Here is a 13763-nt window from a genome sequence, read left to right on the forward strand (position 1 = left end):
GAACAAAGAAATAATAGAAATACTTAACTGTTTCCATCTAAAGTTATTCTTCAGTTTCCTTGAGGGTAGGAGAAATGGTTTATAGATAACATCCAGTTCAGGCTGACCCCCACATGTGAATACCTTTCCATGTTTTATATACCCGGTTCTTGGCTTAAGGTTACAGTACGGTGTAGATTGTAATATTAAAATCACAGGTCTGTAACTGTACCGTGGGCTAAATAGGGACTAGCACCTTGCATATTAGAAACCATGTTTGAGTATGTACCCTCTGAGTTCCTAAAAAAGTAGGTGTTATACCCTTTGTGTAGTGTCAAATACCTGAATGACAGGCTTAATTTAATGGTTTTTTACTGATGTTATAATTTACCTTACAGTCTGTATCATATTCGTGTTGTTAACCACAGTAAACAGCATTGGGTGCTATAAAAAAATGCCATATATCTAAAAATGTGGCTTTAGCCAAGAGGACTACAAAATAATGAAATATATTGAATAGGAAAGAAAACCTAAGCATAAACGAACACCTAAAGAAGGCCAAGTGGCCAATCACCGCATAGCAAAATTAGTGAACTACTATATACAGTGTTTAAAAACATGAGTTAATCATAAAATCTTTATATTAGTTTTTATTTCCAGCATTGGTAACATTGTACACTGTTTTCTAAAGGTACCTTCACACATAACGATATCGTTAAGGATATCGTTGCAACGTCACGCTTTTTGTGACATCGCAACGATCCCGCTAACGATCTCGTTATGTGTGACAGCGACCAACGATCAGGCCCCTGCTGGGAGATTGTTGATCGCTGGGGAATGATCAGGACCTTTTTTGGTCGCTGATCACCCGCTGTCATCGCTGGATCGGCGTGTGTGACGCCGATCCAGCGATGTGTTCACTTGTAACCAGGGTAAATATCGGGTCGTATCGCTGGTCGTGATCATTGGTAAATCGTTTAGTGTAACAGTACCTTAATTCAAAACATGAAGAGAAATGTACATAGTTTTTAACTACTTTACAGAAAATAGCAAAAAATTAACATTGGGGTGTTGTAAAAAAATAGCTGTGTCTGCATTTGTCCTTACAAACTCACAATACACTGTGTGCAGAATTATTAGGAAAGTTGTATTTTGATCACATGATACTTTTTATACATGTTGTCCTACTCCAAGCTGTTTAGGCTTCACAGCCAACTACCAATGAAGTAAATCAGGTGATGTGCATCTCTGTAATGAGATGGGGTGTTGTCTAATGACATCAAAACCCTATATAAGGTCTGCTTAAAGGGGTTCTCCACTACTTTCAATTTACCCCCCAAGGTATCCCCCGGGGCCCCTAATGAATTTTGTAAATACCTTCCGTTGCCGTTTTCGCCTGTGAGCGGCGCTATGCCGGCGGCTGAGTCCGGGTCACATGACCCCCAGGCTGCAGCCGCCGCTAATTTCCACCGACGTCATTTCAATTTTCAGACTCTGGAAATTCACGTGACGTTATGAGCAGGCGTGACCCAGCCTCACAGTCAGCGGTCACTCAAGAGTGACTGGGCTGTCGGCGGCGTTGGGGGCTGCCTGAGGGGCTGTGCTGGGGGCGGGAGGGGCTAGGCAGGGATGTGTACGATCACGATGTGATGTGATCATGTGATGTGCGGGCGTGGGGGTCTGCGCGCCGGGCGGTGCGGTAGGGCTGTGCCGTGATGTGCTGGCGCCGGGCGGTGCGGTAGGGCTGCGCCGTGATGTGCCGCCGCCGTGCAGTGTGGTAGGGCTGCGCCATGATGTGCCAGCGGTGCAGTGGGGATGCGCCGTGATGTGCCGTGCAGTGGGGCTGCGCTGAGATGTGTGGGCGCTGCGCGGTGCTGGGATCTGCGGGTGTGTGCGGTGGGACCACTGGCCGTGCTTTGGTATGCTTCTGGCTGGCTGGCTAGCGGGGGGGTCATTGGTGTGTGTGTCTCTGTGTGCAGGCATCGTCCCATGGGACTACAAGTACCATCGGGCTATGCCTGCTACAGTGACAGTGAGTGACACATTATCTAATGATGGGACAGTAGTAGTCCCATCATCCGGCTAATGTGTTAAAAAAAACATACATTACACACATACAGTACATACAACATACATACAACATACATACAGACTACAACACACATAGCGACATGAACCATGCGACATGAACCATGTGACATGCACCATGTGACATGTACCGTGCGCCATGCGACATGAACCAAGCGGCATGCACCATGCAACATATAACATGCCACGTACAGTACATACATACAGTACATACATACATATAGACATACAGTACATTAAACAGAGTACATACTCACCATCACTTGTCACTTTGATCCCCGAAGCTAGTGTCATCTGTAAAAAATATTAAAATAATAAACAAACACTATACTCCCTGATCCACAGAAATCCAATTAAAACGAGTGTCCCTTGACGATCTCCCGTGGAGAACAGCAGCATCAGCTGATGTGACCGCTGTCCAGAGGCTCCACGAATACAATGATGGAAGGTATCCTTCCACAATGCATTCCCCACACTGTATTCCTATGCCCCTGTGAGAAAATAGTCCCTAGTCTCACTTCTGGCACTGCTGTGTGAGAAAGTTCCCACGCAGCTTTTGCCATAAAGTGAGACCAGTGAACTAAGGTAACCTCTCAGTGATGCACTGCAGGACCCATTGTCTTCTGTCAGTGTGTCACTGGAAGCCCTATAGAGCAGTGACATCACCCAATGTCACGGTTCTATAGGGGAGATCGTCGTGGGACACTCGTTATTAATTGGACTACAGCGGACAGGGAGTATACGGTTTATTATTTTACGTTGTTTGCAGGCGCTGAAGTATGGTAAGTATGGTCAAATTAAGAATATTAAAATACTTTTTTCTGGCTGTGTCTTTTTTTTTTTAACTCTTTCACTACTATAGGATTAATAATGGATAGGCGTCATATTGACGCCTCTCCAATATTAACCCGGCTTAACCCCTTCATGACCCAGCCTATTTTGACCTTAAAGACCTGGCCGTTTTTTGCAATTCTGACCAGTGTCCCTTTATGAGGTAATAACTCAGGAACGCTTCAATGGATCCTAGCGGTTCTCAGATTTTTTTTTTTCGTGACATATTGGGCTTCATGATAGTGGTAAATTTAGGTCAATAAATTCTGTGTTTATTTGTGATAAAAACGGAAATTTGGCGAAAATTTCGCAATTTTCACATTTTGAATTTTTATTCTGTTAAACCAGAGAGTTATGTGACACAAAATAGTTAATAAATAACATTTCACACATGTCTACTTTACATCAGCACAATTTTGGAAATAAAATTTTTTTTTGCTAGGAAGTTATAAGGGTTAAAATTTGACCATCGATTTCTCATTTTTACAACGAAATTTACCAAACCATTTTTTTGGGGGACCACCTCACAATTGAAGTCAGTTTGAGGGGCCTATATGGCTGAAAATACCCAAAAGTGACACCATTCTAAAAACTGCACCCCTCAAGGTGCACAAAACCACATAAAGGAAGTTTATTAACCCTTCAGGTGCTTCACAACAGCAGAAGCAACATGGAAGGAAAAAATGAACATTTAACTTTTTAGTCACAAAAATGATCTTTTAGCAACAATTTTTTTATTTTCCCAATGGAAAAAGGAGAAACTGAACCACGAAAGTTGTTGTCCAATTTGTCCTGAGTACGCTGATCCCTCATATGTGGGGGTAAACCACTGTTTGGGCACATGGTAAGGCTTGGAAGGGAAGGAGCGCCATTTGACTTTTTGAATGAAAAATTATCTCCATCGTTAGCGGACACCATGTCGCGTTTGGAGAGACCCTGTGTGCCTAAACATTGGAGCTCCCCCACAAGTGACCCCATTTTGGAAACTAGACCCCCCAAGGAACTTATCTAGATGCCTAGTGAGCACTTTAAACCCTCAGGTGCTTCACAAATTGATCCGTAAAAATGAAAAAGTACTTTTTTTCACAAAAAAATGCTTTTCGCCTCAATTTTTTCATTTTCACATGGGCAATAGGATGAAATGGATCCTAAAATTTGTTGGGCAATTTCTCCCGAGTACGTCGATACCTCACATGTGGGGGTAAACCACTGTTTGGGCACACGGCAGGGCTCGGAAGGGAAGGCGCGCCTTTTGACTTTTTGAATGGAAAATTAGCTCCAATTGTTAGCTAACACCATGTCGCGTTTGGAGAGCCCCTGTGTGCCTAAGCATTGGAGCTCCCCCACAAGTGACCCCATTTTGGAAACTAGACCCCCCAAGTAACTTATCTAGATGCATACTGAGCACTTTAAACCCCCAGGTGCTTCACAGAAGTTTATAACGCAGAGCCATGAAAATAAAAAATAATTTTTCTTTCCTCAAAAATTATTTTTTGCCTGGAATTTCCTATTTTGCCAAGGGTAATAGGAGAAATTGGACCCCAAATGTTGTTGTCCAGTTTGTCCTGAGTACGCAGATACCCCATATGTGGGGGTAAACCACTGTTTGGGCGCACGGCAGGGCTCAGAAGGGAAGGCACGCCATTTGGCTTTTTAAATGGAAAATTAGCTCCAATCATTAGCGGACACCATGTCGCGTTTGGAGAGCCCCTGTGTGCATAAACATTGGAGATCCCTGACAAATGACCCCATTTTGGAAACTAGACCCCAAAAGGAACTAATCTAGATGTGTGGTGAGCACTTTGAACCCTCAAGTGCTTCACAGAAGTTTATAACGCAGAGCCATGAAAATAAAAAAAAAATGTCTTTTCTCAAAAATGATTTTTTAGCCCGCAATTTTTTATTTTCCCAAGGGTAATAGGAGAAATTTGACCCCAAAAGTTGTTGTCCAGTTTCTCCTGAGTACGGTGATACCCCATATGTGGGGGTAAACTACTGTTTGGGCACATGCCGGGGCTCGGAAGTAAAGTAGTGACGTTTTGAAATGTAGACTTTGATAGAATGCTCTACAGGCGTCACGTTGCGTTTGCAGAGCCCCTGATGTGGCTAAACAGTAGAAACCCCCCACAAGTGACCCCATTTTGGAAACTAGACCCCGAAAGGAACTTATCTAGATCTGTGGTGAGCACTTTCAACCCCCTAGTGCTTCACAGAAGTTTATAACGCAGAGCCGTGAAAATAATAAATACGTTTTCTTTCCTCAAAAATAATTTTTTAGCCCAGAATTTTTTATTTTCCCAAGGGGTACAGGAGAAATTGGACCCCAAAAGTTGTTGTCCAGTTTCTCCTGAGTACGCTGATACCCCATGTGTGGGGGTAAACCACTGTTTGGGCACAAGTCGGGGCTGCGGAATCCGCACAAAGAATTGGCATACTGCGAAAAATACAACGCAGCGTTTCCGCACGGTATTTTCCGCACCATGGGCACAGCGGATTTGGTTTTCCATATGTTTACATGGTACTGTAAACCTGATGGAACACTTCTGCGAATCCGTAGCCAAATCCGCACCGTGTGCACATAGCCTAATTCTAAAGGTATGTGCACACGCTGCGGATCCGCAGCAGTTTCCCATGAGTTTACAGTTCAATGTAAACCTATGGGAAACAAATCGCTGTACACATGCTGCAGAAAAACTGAACGGAAACGCAGTGGTTTACATTCCGCAGCATGTCACTTCTTTCTGCGGATTCAGCAGCGGTTTTACAACTGCTCCAATAGAAAATCACAGTTGTAAAACCGCAGTGAAATGCGCAAAAAAACCGCGGTAAATCCGCGATAAATCCACAGCAGTTTAGCACAGCGGATTTATCAAAATCCGCTGCGGAAAAATCCGCAGAGGACCAGAACATATACACATACCGAAACCCTAACCCTAGTTCTAACTCCAACCTTACTGGAAGAAAAAAAATCTTTATTTTATTATTGTCCCTACCTATGGGGGTGACAAAGGGGGGGGGGGGTCATTTACTGTTTGTTTTTTTTGGATCACTGTGAGGTTATATCACAGTGATCAAAATTCACATTGGAACGAATCTGCCGGCCGGCAGATTCGGCCGGCGCACTGCACATGCGCCCGCCATTTTGGAAGATGGCGGCGCCCAGGAAAGAAGACGGACGGACCCCGGGAGGCTCGGTAAGTATGATGGCGGGGGGGGGGGGGGGGAGGTTGGTTCGGAGTATGGGGGGGTGGATCGGAACATGGGGAGGGGTGGATCGGAGCACGGGGGGGTGGATTGGAGCACGGTGGGGTGAATCGCAGTGCGGGGGGGTGGATCGCAGTGCGGGGGGGTGGATCGCAGTGCGGAGGGGTGGATCGGAGTGCAGGGGGGTGGGATTGGAGCACGTGGGGTGGAATTGGAGCACGGGGGGGAGCGGACAGGAGGACGGGGGAGCGGAGCACCGGACGGAGGGGAGCGGACCACAGATCGGGAGGCTGGGGGGTGCGATCGGTGGGGTGGGGGCACAACAGTGTTTCCAGCCATGGCCGATGATATTGCAGCATCGGCCATGGCGGGATTGTAATATTTCACCAGTTTTTTAGGTGAAATATTACAAATCGCTCTGATTGGCAGTTTCACTTTCAACAGCCAATCAGAGCGATCGTAGCCACGGGGGGGGGGGGGGGGGGGAAGCCACACACCCTGGGCTAAAGTACAACTCCTCCTGTCCCTGCAGGCCGGGTGAAATTACAGTTAACCCTTTCACCCGGCCTGCAGGAGCCCAATCCAGCCATGATGCATATGCTGCGTCACAGGTCGGAATGGCACAGGTTTTCATGATGCATACGGTGCGTCAAAGGTCGGGAAGGGGTTAATGTCACCTTACAATAGCAAGGTGACATTAGCCCATTATTACCCCATATCCCACCGCTACTCGGGAGTGGGAAGAAAGGAGCTAAGTGCCGGAATTGGCGCATCTCACAGATGCGCCATTTCTGGGGTGGCTGCGGACTGGTATTTGTAGCCAGGGGGGTGGGGGCAATATCCATGGCCCCTCTCTAGGCTATGAATATCAGCCCGCAGCTGTCTGCGTAGCATTTCTGGCTATAAAAATTTTAATAGCCAGTAAAGGCTATGCAGACACCTGCGGGGCTGATATTCATAGCCTCGGAGAGGCCATGGGTATTACCCCCTTCCCAGGCTACAAATATTGGCCCCCGGCCGTCGGCTTTCCCCCTCTGGCGCAGAAAATTGTGTGGGAGCCCACGCCATTTTTTTCTCTGTGTTTTTTTTTAAACTGAAACATTGTTACATCAGCTGGCAGTATCCCCCGCTTTGAGGTGGGCTTCGGTGGTGAGCCCACTTCAAAGCCGCAACATGTCAGCTGCTTTCAATACAACAAAAAAATTTACATGATCGCTAAACGGCGTAGCGAGAAAAAAAGATCAAAAGCCCAAATTATGTTTTCTTGTCGCCAAGACATTGTATTAAAATGCAAAAACGGCCGATCAAAAGAATGTATCTGCACAAAAGTGGTATCATTAAAAACGTCAGCTCGGCACGCAAAAAATTAGCCCTCACCCGACCCGATATCTCAGAAAATATAGACGCTATGGGTATCGGAATATGGCGCAATTATTTTATTTCATTTTAGCAGAGTTTGGATTTTTTTTTCACCACTTAAATAAAAAATAACCTAGGCGTGTTTGGTGTCTATGAACTCGTAATGACCTGGAGAATCATAATGGCAGGTCAGTTTTATGCTGTGTACACACGTTGCACATTTGGGTGCAGAACTTTCTGCACAAAATCTGCATCTCCTTGCAGAAAACACAGCTGCGTTTTTTATGCATTTTTTCACGGTTTTTGTGTGGTTTTTGGGGCATTTTTTGCACGGTTTTGACTCAGTTTTTGCTGCAGTATTTGATGTGGATTTTTGCGTGGTTTTGATTCAGGTTTTTGATGCTTTTTTATGCAGTTTTTGGTGCAGTTTTGATGCAGTTTTTGGTGCAGTTTTGATGCATTTTTTTATGCAGTTTTGATGCGTTTTTGGTGCAGTTTTGGGTGCGGTTTTGATGCACTTTTTGGTGCAGTTTTGATGCACTTTTTGGTGCGGTTTTGATGCAGTTTTTGGTGCGGTTTTGATGCAGTTTTTGGTGCGTTTTTTTGTGCGGTTTTGATGCATTTTTAAAAAATGTTTGGTACGGTTTTTGTGCGTTTTTGTATGCGTTTTTGAAAGCTAAATAAAGATGTATTATTGGACAAAAAAAAGATTTGTGATGTCATTATTGTCCAACCTCCTCTTTTACATTTGTCCAACCCACACTTAATTACACATAGATGAAATGGATAGACAGATCTACATATAGATAGATCTATAGATGCATACATCTATCTATTCATATATCTATTTATAGATATATCTGGATAAATATATCTATTGATAGATGTATGGATAGTGTAGGGTGCGTGTCCTCTGTCCGGATTAGATCCGAATTAGCTGCAGATCGGATGCTGCGTACTTGTAGTCCCATCGGATGATGCCTGCACACACACCCCAAAAGACCCCCGCACACACCAGAACAGTCCCGCACAGTGCCACACACATCTGAACAGCCGCAGACCCCGCCCGCACACACCCGAACAGTCCCACACACATCGGAACAGTCCCGCACACATCCGGACAGCCCGCAGACCCCACCCACATACACATACACGCACACAGTCACCGCCCACACACTTCCCTCCTCCCGAACTGCAGCGTTTCTCGGACCCACATCCGCAGCAAAACTGCACATCTTTTTTACATCTGCGGTTTTGCTGAGGATGTGCCCGACTCAATGAAAGTCTAAGGGTGCAGAGACGCTGCAGTTCGGCACAAAAGAAGTGACATGCTGCGGAAAAACAAAGTTGCATTGTGGTGCGGCTTTTTCCGCATCATGTGCACAATAAGTCTACGGCTCCCATAGACTTACATTGGTTGTTCACTACTCTGCGGATTTGATGCAATTCTGTGCGGCAAAAAACGCTGCAGATCTGCAATCAAATCCGCAACATATGCACACAGCTTTAGCGTTTAGTGAACCTAGCAAAAAAGCCAAGCAAAAAACAAGTGTGGGATTGCACTTTTTTGCAATTTCATCACACTTTGAATGTTTTTCACATTTTCTGTTGCACGACATGGTAAAACCAATGATGTCGTTCAAAAATACAATTTGTTCCGCAAAAGATAAGCCCTCACATGGCAATATTGACGGAAAAATTATGACTCTGGAAAGAAGGGAAGCGATAAATGAAAAAATCTCCATGGGTGAAGGGGTTTAGAAACATGGATATGGACATATCTATGGAAATAGACATAGATATATAGATACTGTCAGGATTCCCCTGACCGCTGCCACCAATTTGTCAGGATTTCCCTGACCGCTGCCACCAATTTGTCACGATTCACACCGTGACCGTCACCCCTACGTCACGGGTTGGGGTGACTTTAGGCCAACAGACGGCTGTCACATGTGCAGGGGGGCTTATCTTAGTTATCCCTCCACTGCTAACAATGTGATGAGAAAAAACACACAAGGCTATTGACCTCTTAGTTTACAGCAGGGGCTTATTCTAGGTATCCCACTGCTTTCAATATACCACAAACTGCAGGGATTTATGTATATCCCGCTTACAGTTCCATTTAAAACTTGCAGCTCTCTGGCGCCCCCCTTACTCTCAGGTCAGATTAGGTACTGCACCCTGGGTAATTAGTCGCCAGAAAGGCTGCCTGCTATGTACTGGCTATTGGGCACGCTGCAGCGACGCGATAAACTACTCCCACTCAGGTAGGAACAATAATTATCAACACCGCAGTCGCTACAGCATCACTCAACAGTCTGTACACTATCGCTGCCACCAGCTTCGATTAAACGGGTCCGAAGCTAACCCAACACAGTAGCGTAATTCTCTTCCAGAGACTTAGGGTACGGTTGTTAGAGCATGGAGAATGAACTAACATATAATAGTATATCCCATAAAAAATTAGGCAGTGCTTTATCAAAAATATTTTATAAAGATGTTACAAATGAGACAATTGCAAATATGTACAAGGATAATTATGAAATAAACAGGGATTAAATGAGAAAAAGTAACACTCACATGTTCAAAGCATGGCAGGCACCCAGGCTAGTGCAGTTTTCCATACATCCCAGTTCATGGGACATGCTCAGCTCTTCCAGGAAAAGAAGACGCAAGCAAGCAGGAAGAAGAAAGAGACTCCTCAGAGCCTTCCAGACACTTAAAACCTTAAGGCTGTGACATCACAGAAAGGCTGGTTTATCCAGACCCTCCTCTCTCTACATTCTGACTAAAACTATTCTCTCTAATTTCTATAACTTCGCTACAAAACATGTCATAGTCATAACAAACCCATCATTCATCTTGGATTAACGTGGGCATTCTAATGAGATCAAATATGTCCTATCTGGGATACATATTTACAGAGAAATCCCTACTTCTTTACCAGATGGAGTTAGAAGTTCATGTTTACAGCGGTTGACAGCTCCGCCGAGTGACGTTAAGGAATATATATTTTTCCTATTTCTAGCTTAAATCGTTTGCCTAATATCTTACAAAAACTAAACAAAGCCTTGAGCAAGAGAAGCTACTTATATGATATTTCATACCATATCGTGACAGATACATATCTATCTATATCTATCATCTATCCATCCCATATCTATCTAATTCCATCTATCTAATTCCATCTATCTATCCCATATCTATCTATCTATCTATCTCTATCATCTATCCATCCCATATCTATCTAATTCCATCTATCTATCTAATTCCATCTATCTATCCCATATCTATCTATCTATCTATCTCTGTGTGTAATGGAGTGTGGATTGGACAAATGTAAAAGAGGAGTTGGACAGAAATGACATCACAAATCTTTTTGAAGAGAGAGGAGGGAGCGGTTTGGGTGTGTTTTGGAGGGGGTGTGGTAGGTTCGGGCTTAGTGGCCAGTGCAATGCATCATGGAACTTGTAGTATTGCACAATAACTCAGGAGAAAGGAAGTTGTCGATTAACCCCATCAGAGCTGGATCCAGCACTGAAGATGTGCTGCCACAGCATGATAAAAGGTAGTATTGATAAAATAAACACAGTGGATGTTTTCAGTGGCACATAATAGCAAGATTTATGAAAAAAAAATGTTTATTGTAGTGGACAACTTCTTTAATTATTAGGCAACTTCCTTTCCTTTGGCAAAATGGGTCAGAAGAGAGATTTGACAAGCTCTGAAAAGTCCAAAATTGTGAGATGTCTTGCAGAGGAATGCAGCAAGCTTTTGAAGCGTGATCACTGAACAATCAAGTGTTTCATGGCAAATAGCCAACAGAGTCGCAAGAAGCGTGTTGGGCAAAAAAGGCGCAAAATAACTGCCCATGAATTGGGGAAAATCAAGCGTGACACTGCCAAGATGCCATTTGCCACCAGTTTTGCCATATTTCAGAGCTGCAACGTTAGTGGAGTAACAAAAAGCACAAGGTGTGCGATACTCAGGGACACGGCCAAGGTAAGGAAAGCTGAAGAAAAACAACCACCTCTGAACAAGAAACATAAGATAAAATGTCAAGACTGGGCCAAGAAATATCTTAAGACTAACTTTTCAAAAGTTTTATGGACTGATGAAATGAGAGTAAGGCTGCCGTCACACTATCAGTATTTGGTCAGTATTTTACATCAGTATTTGTAAGCCAAAACCAGGAGTGGGTGATAAATGCAGAAGTGGTGCATATGTTTCTATTATACTTTTCCTCTAATTGTTCCACTCCTGCTTTTTGCTTATAAATACTGATGTAAAATACTGACCAAATACTGCTAGTGTGACGGCAGCCATACTCTGAATGGGCCAGATGGCTGGGCCAGAGGCTGGATCAGTAAAGGGCAGCGAGCTCCACTCCGACTCAGACCCCAGCAAGGTGGAGGTGGGGTACTGGTATGGGCTGGTATCATCAAAGATGAACTTCTGGGACCTTTTCGGGTTAAGGATGGAGTGAAGCTCAACTCCCAGACCTACTGCCAGTTTCCGGAAGACAACTTCTTCAAGCAGTGGTAAAGGAAGAAGTCGGTATCATTCAAGAAAAACAAGATTTTCATGCAGGACAATGCTCCATCACATGCCTCCAACTACTCCACAGCGTGGCTGGCCAGTAAAGGTGTCAAAGAAGAAAAAATAATGATACGGCCCCCTTGTTCCCCTGATCTGAACCCCATAGAAAACCTGTGGTCCCTCATAAAATGTGAGATCTACAGGGAGGGAAAACAGTACACCTCTCGGAACAGTGTCTGGGAGGCTGTGGTGGCTGCTGCACGCAATGTTGATCGTAAACAGATCAAGCAACTGACAGAATCTATGGATGGAAGGCTGTTGAGTGTCATCATAATTAAGGTGGCTATATTGGTCACTAATTTTTTTAGGTTTTGTTTTTGCATGTCAGAAATGTTTATTTCTAAATTTTGTGCAGTGATATTGGTTTACTTGGTGAAAATAAACAAGTAAGATGGGAATATATTTGGTTTTTATTAAGTTGCCTAATAATTCTGCACAGTAATAGTTACCTGCACAAACAGATATCCTCCTAAGATAGCCAAATCTAAAAAAAACCACTCCAACTTCCAAAAATATTAAGCTTTGATATTCATGAGTCTTTTGGGTTGATTGAAAACATAGTTGTTGATCAATAATAAAAATAATCCTCTAAAATATAACTTGCCTAATAATTCTGCACACAGTGTATGTACTATTTTTTTATGACGATTCGCATTCCTATTAATCACTAACCTAATATTTAGTTGTACACCCACAGTTTTTTTTAGAACTGCTTCACATCTACAGTATGTTGCATAGAGTCAACAAACTTCTGGCACCTGTCAACTGTTATTTCAGCCCAGGATGCTTGGACTACATCCCACAATTTTTGGCATTTGTTGGCTTTGCCTCAGAAACAGGAGTATTAATGTCACTCCACAAATCTCATATCGGATTAAAGTCCGGGTATTGGGCTAGCCACTCCATAACCTCAATTTTGTTGGACTGGAACCAAGATCTTGCTTGTTTACTGGTGTGTTTAGGGTCATTGTCTTGTTGAAACGTCCATTTCAAGGGCATATCCTCTTCAGCGTAAGGCAACATGATCTCAAGTATTTTAATATATGCAAACTGGTCCATGAGCCCTGGTATGCAGTAGATGGGTCCGGCACCATAGTAATAAAACATGCCCATATCACTGTCTTCAGAGTGTACTGTGGCTGGAATGCAGAGTTGGGGAGTGGCCTGGCAAACTGGCTATGGCCCTTTGACCCTAAAAGAACAATTTTACTTTCATCAGTCCATAAAATGTTTCTCCATTTCCCTTTAGGCCAGTTGATGTGCTCTTTAGCAAATTGTATCCGTTTCGGTACATGTCTTTTTTTTTAAGCAGTGGGACTTTTCGGGGACTTCCTGCTAAGAGATTAGCTTCACACAGGTGTCTTCTAACTCTCACAGTACTCACAGGTAACTTGACACTATGTTTGATGATCCCTGTCTGAGTGTAACAACTCTGCTGGCATCACAGCATGGCCTCACATCTCTCACACAATCTTACCCACTGCTCCAGGCCATGATGTGGTTTCTGTTTCATGCCAGCTCCATGTTCTGTGTCTCTGCTCTGTGCATGCCTCATGGCTATGTGTATAGGGGGCCGGCGCCTGAACTCTCTGGTTCTTATAGGAATCAGGTGCATCTGTCTAATCAGTTCCTGACCAATTACCAAGAGGCCTCCTGTATATAGTGCAGCTCCACCCTGTGGTCTGGGCCTGTGCAATGTGTTA

The sequence above is a fragment of the Ranitomeya imitator genome, chromosome 2 (assembly GCF_032444005.1).
Source record: "Ranitomeya imitator isolate aRanImi1 chromosome 2, aRanImi1.pri, whole genome shotgun sequence".
Lineage (NCBI taxonomy): Eukaryota > Metazoa > Chordata > Amphibia > Anura > Dendrobatidae > Ranitomeya > Ranitomeya imitator.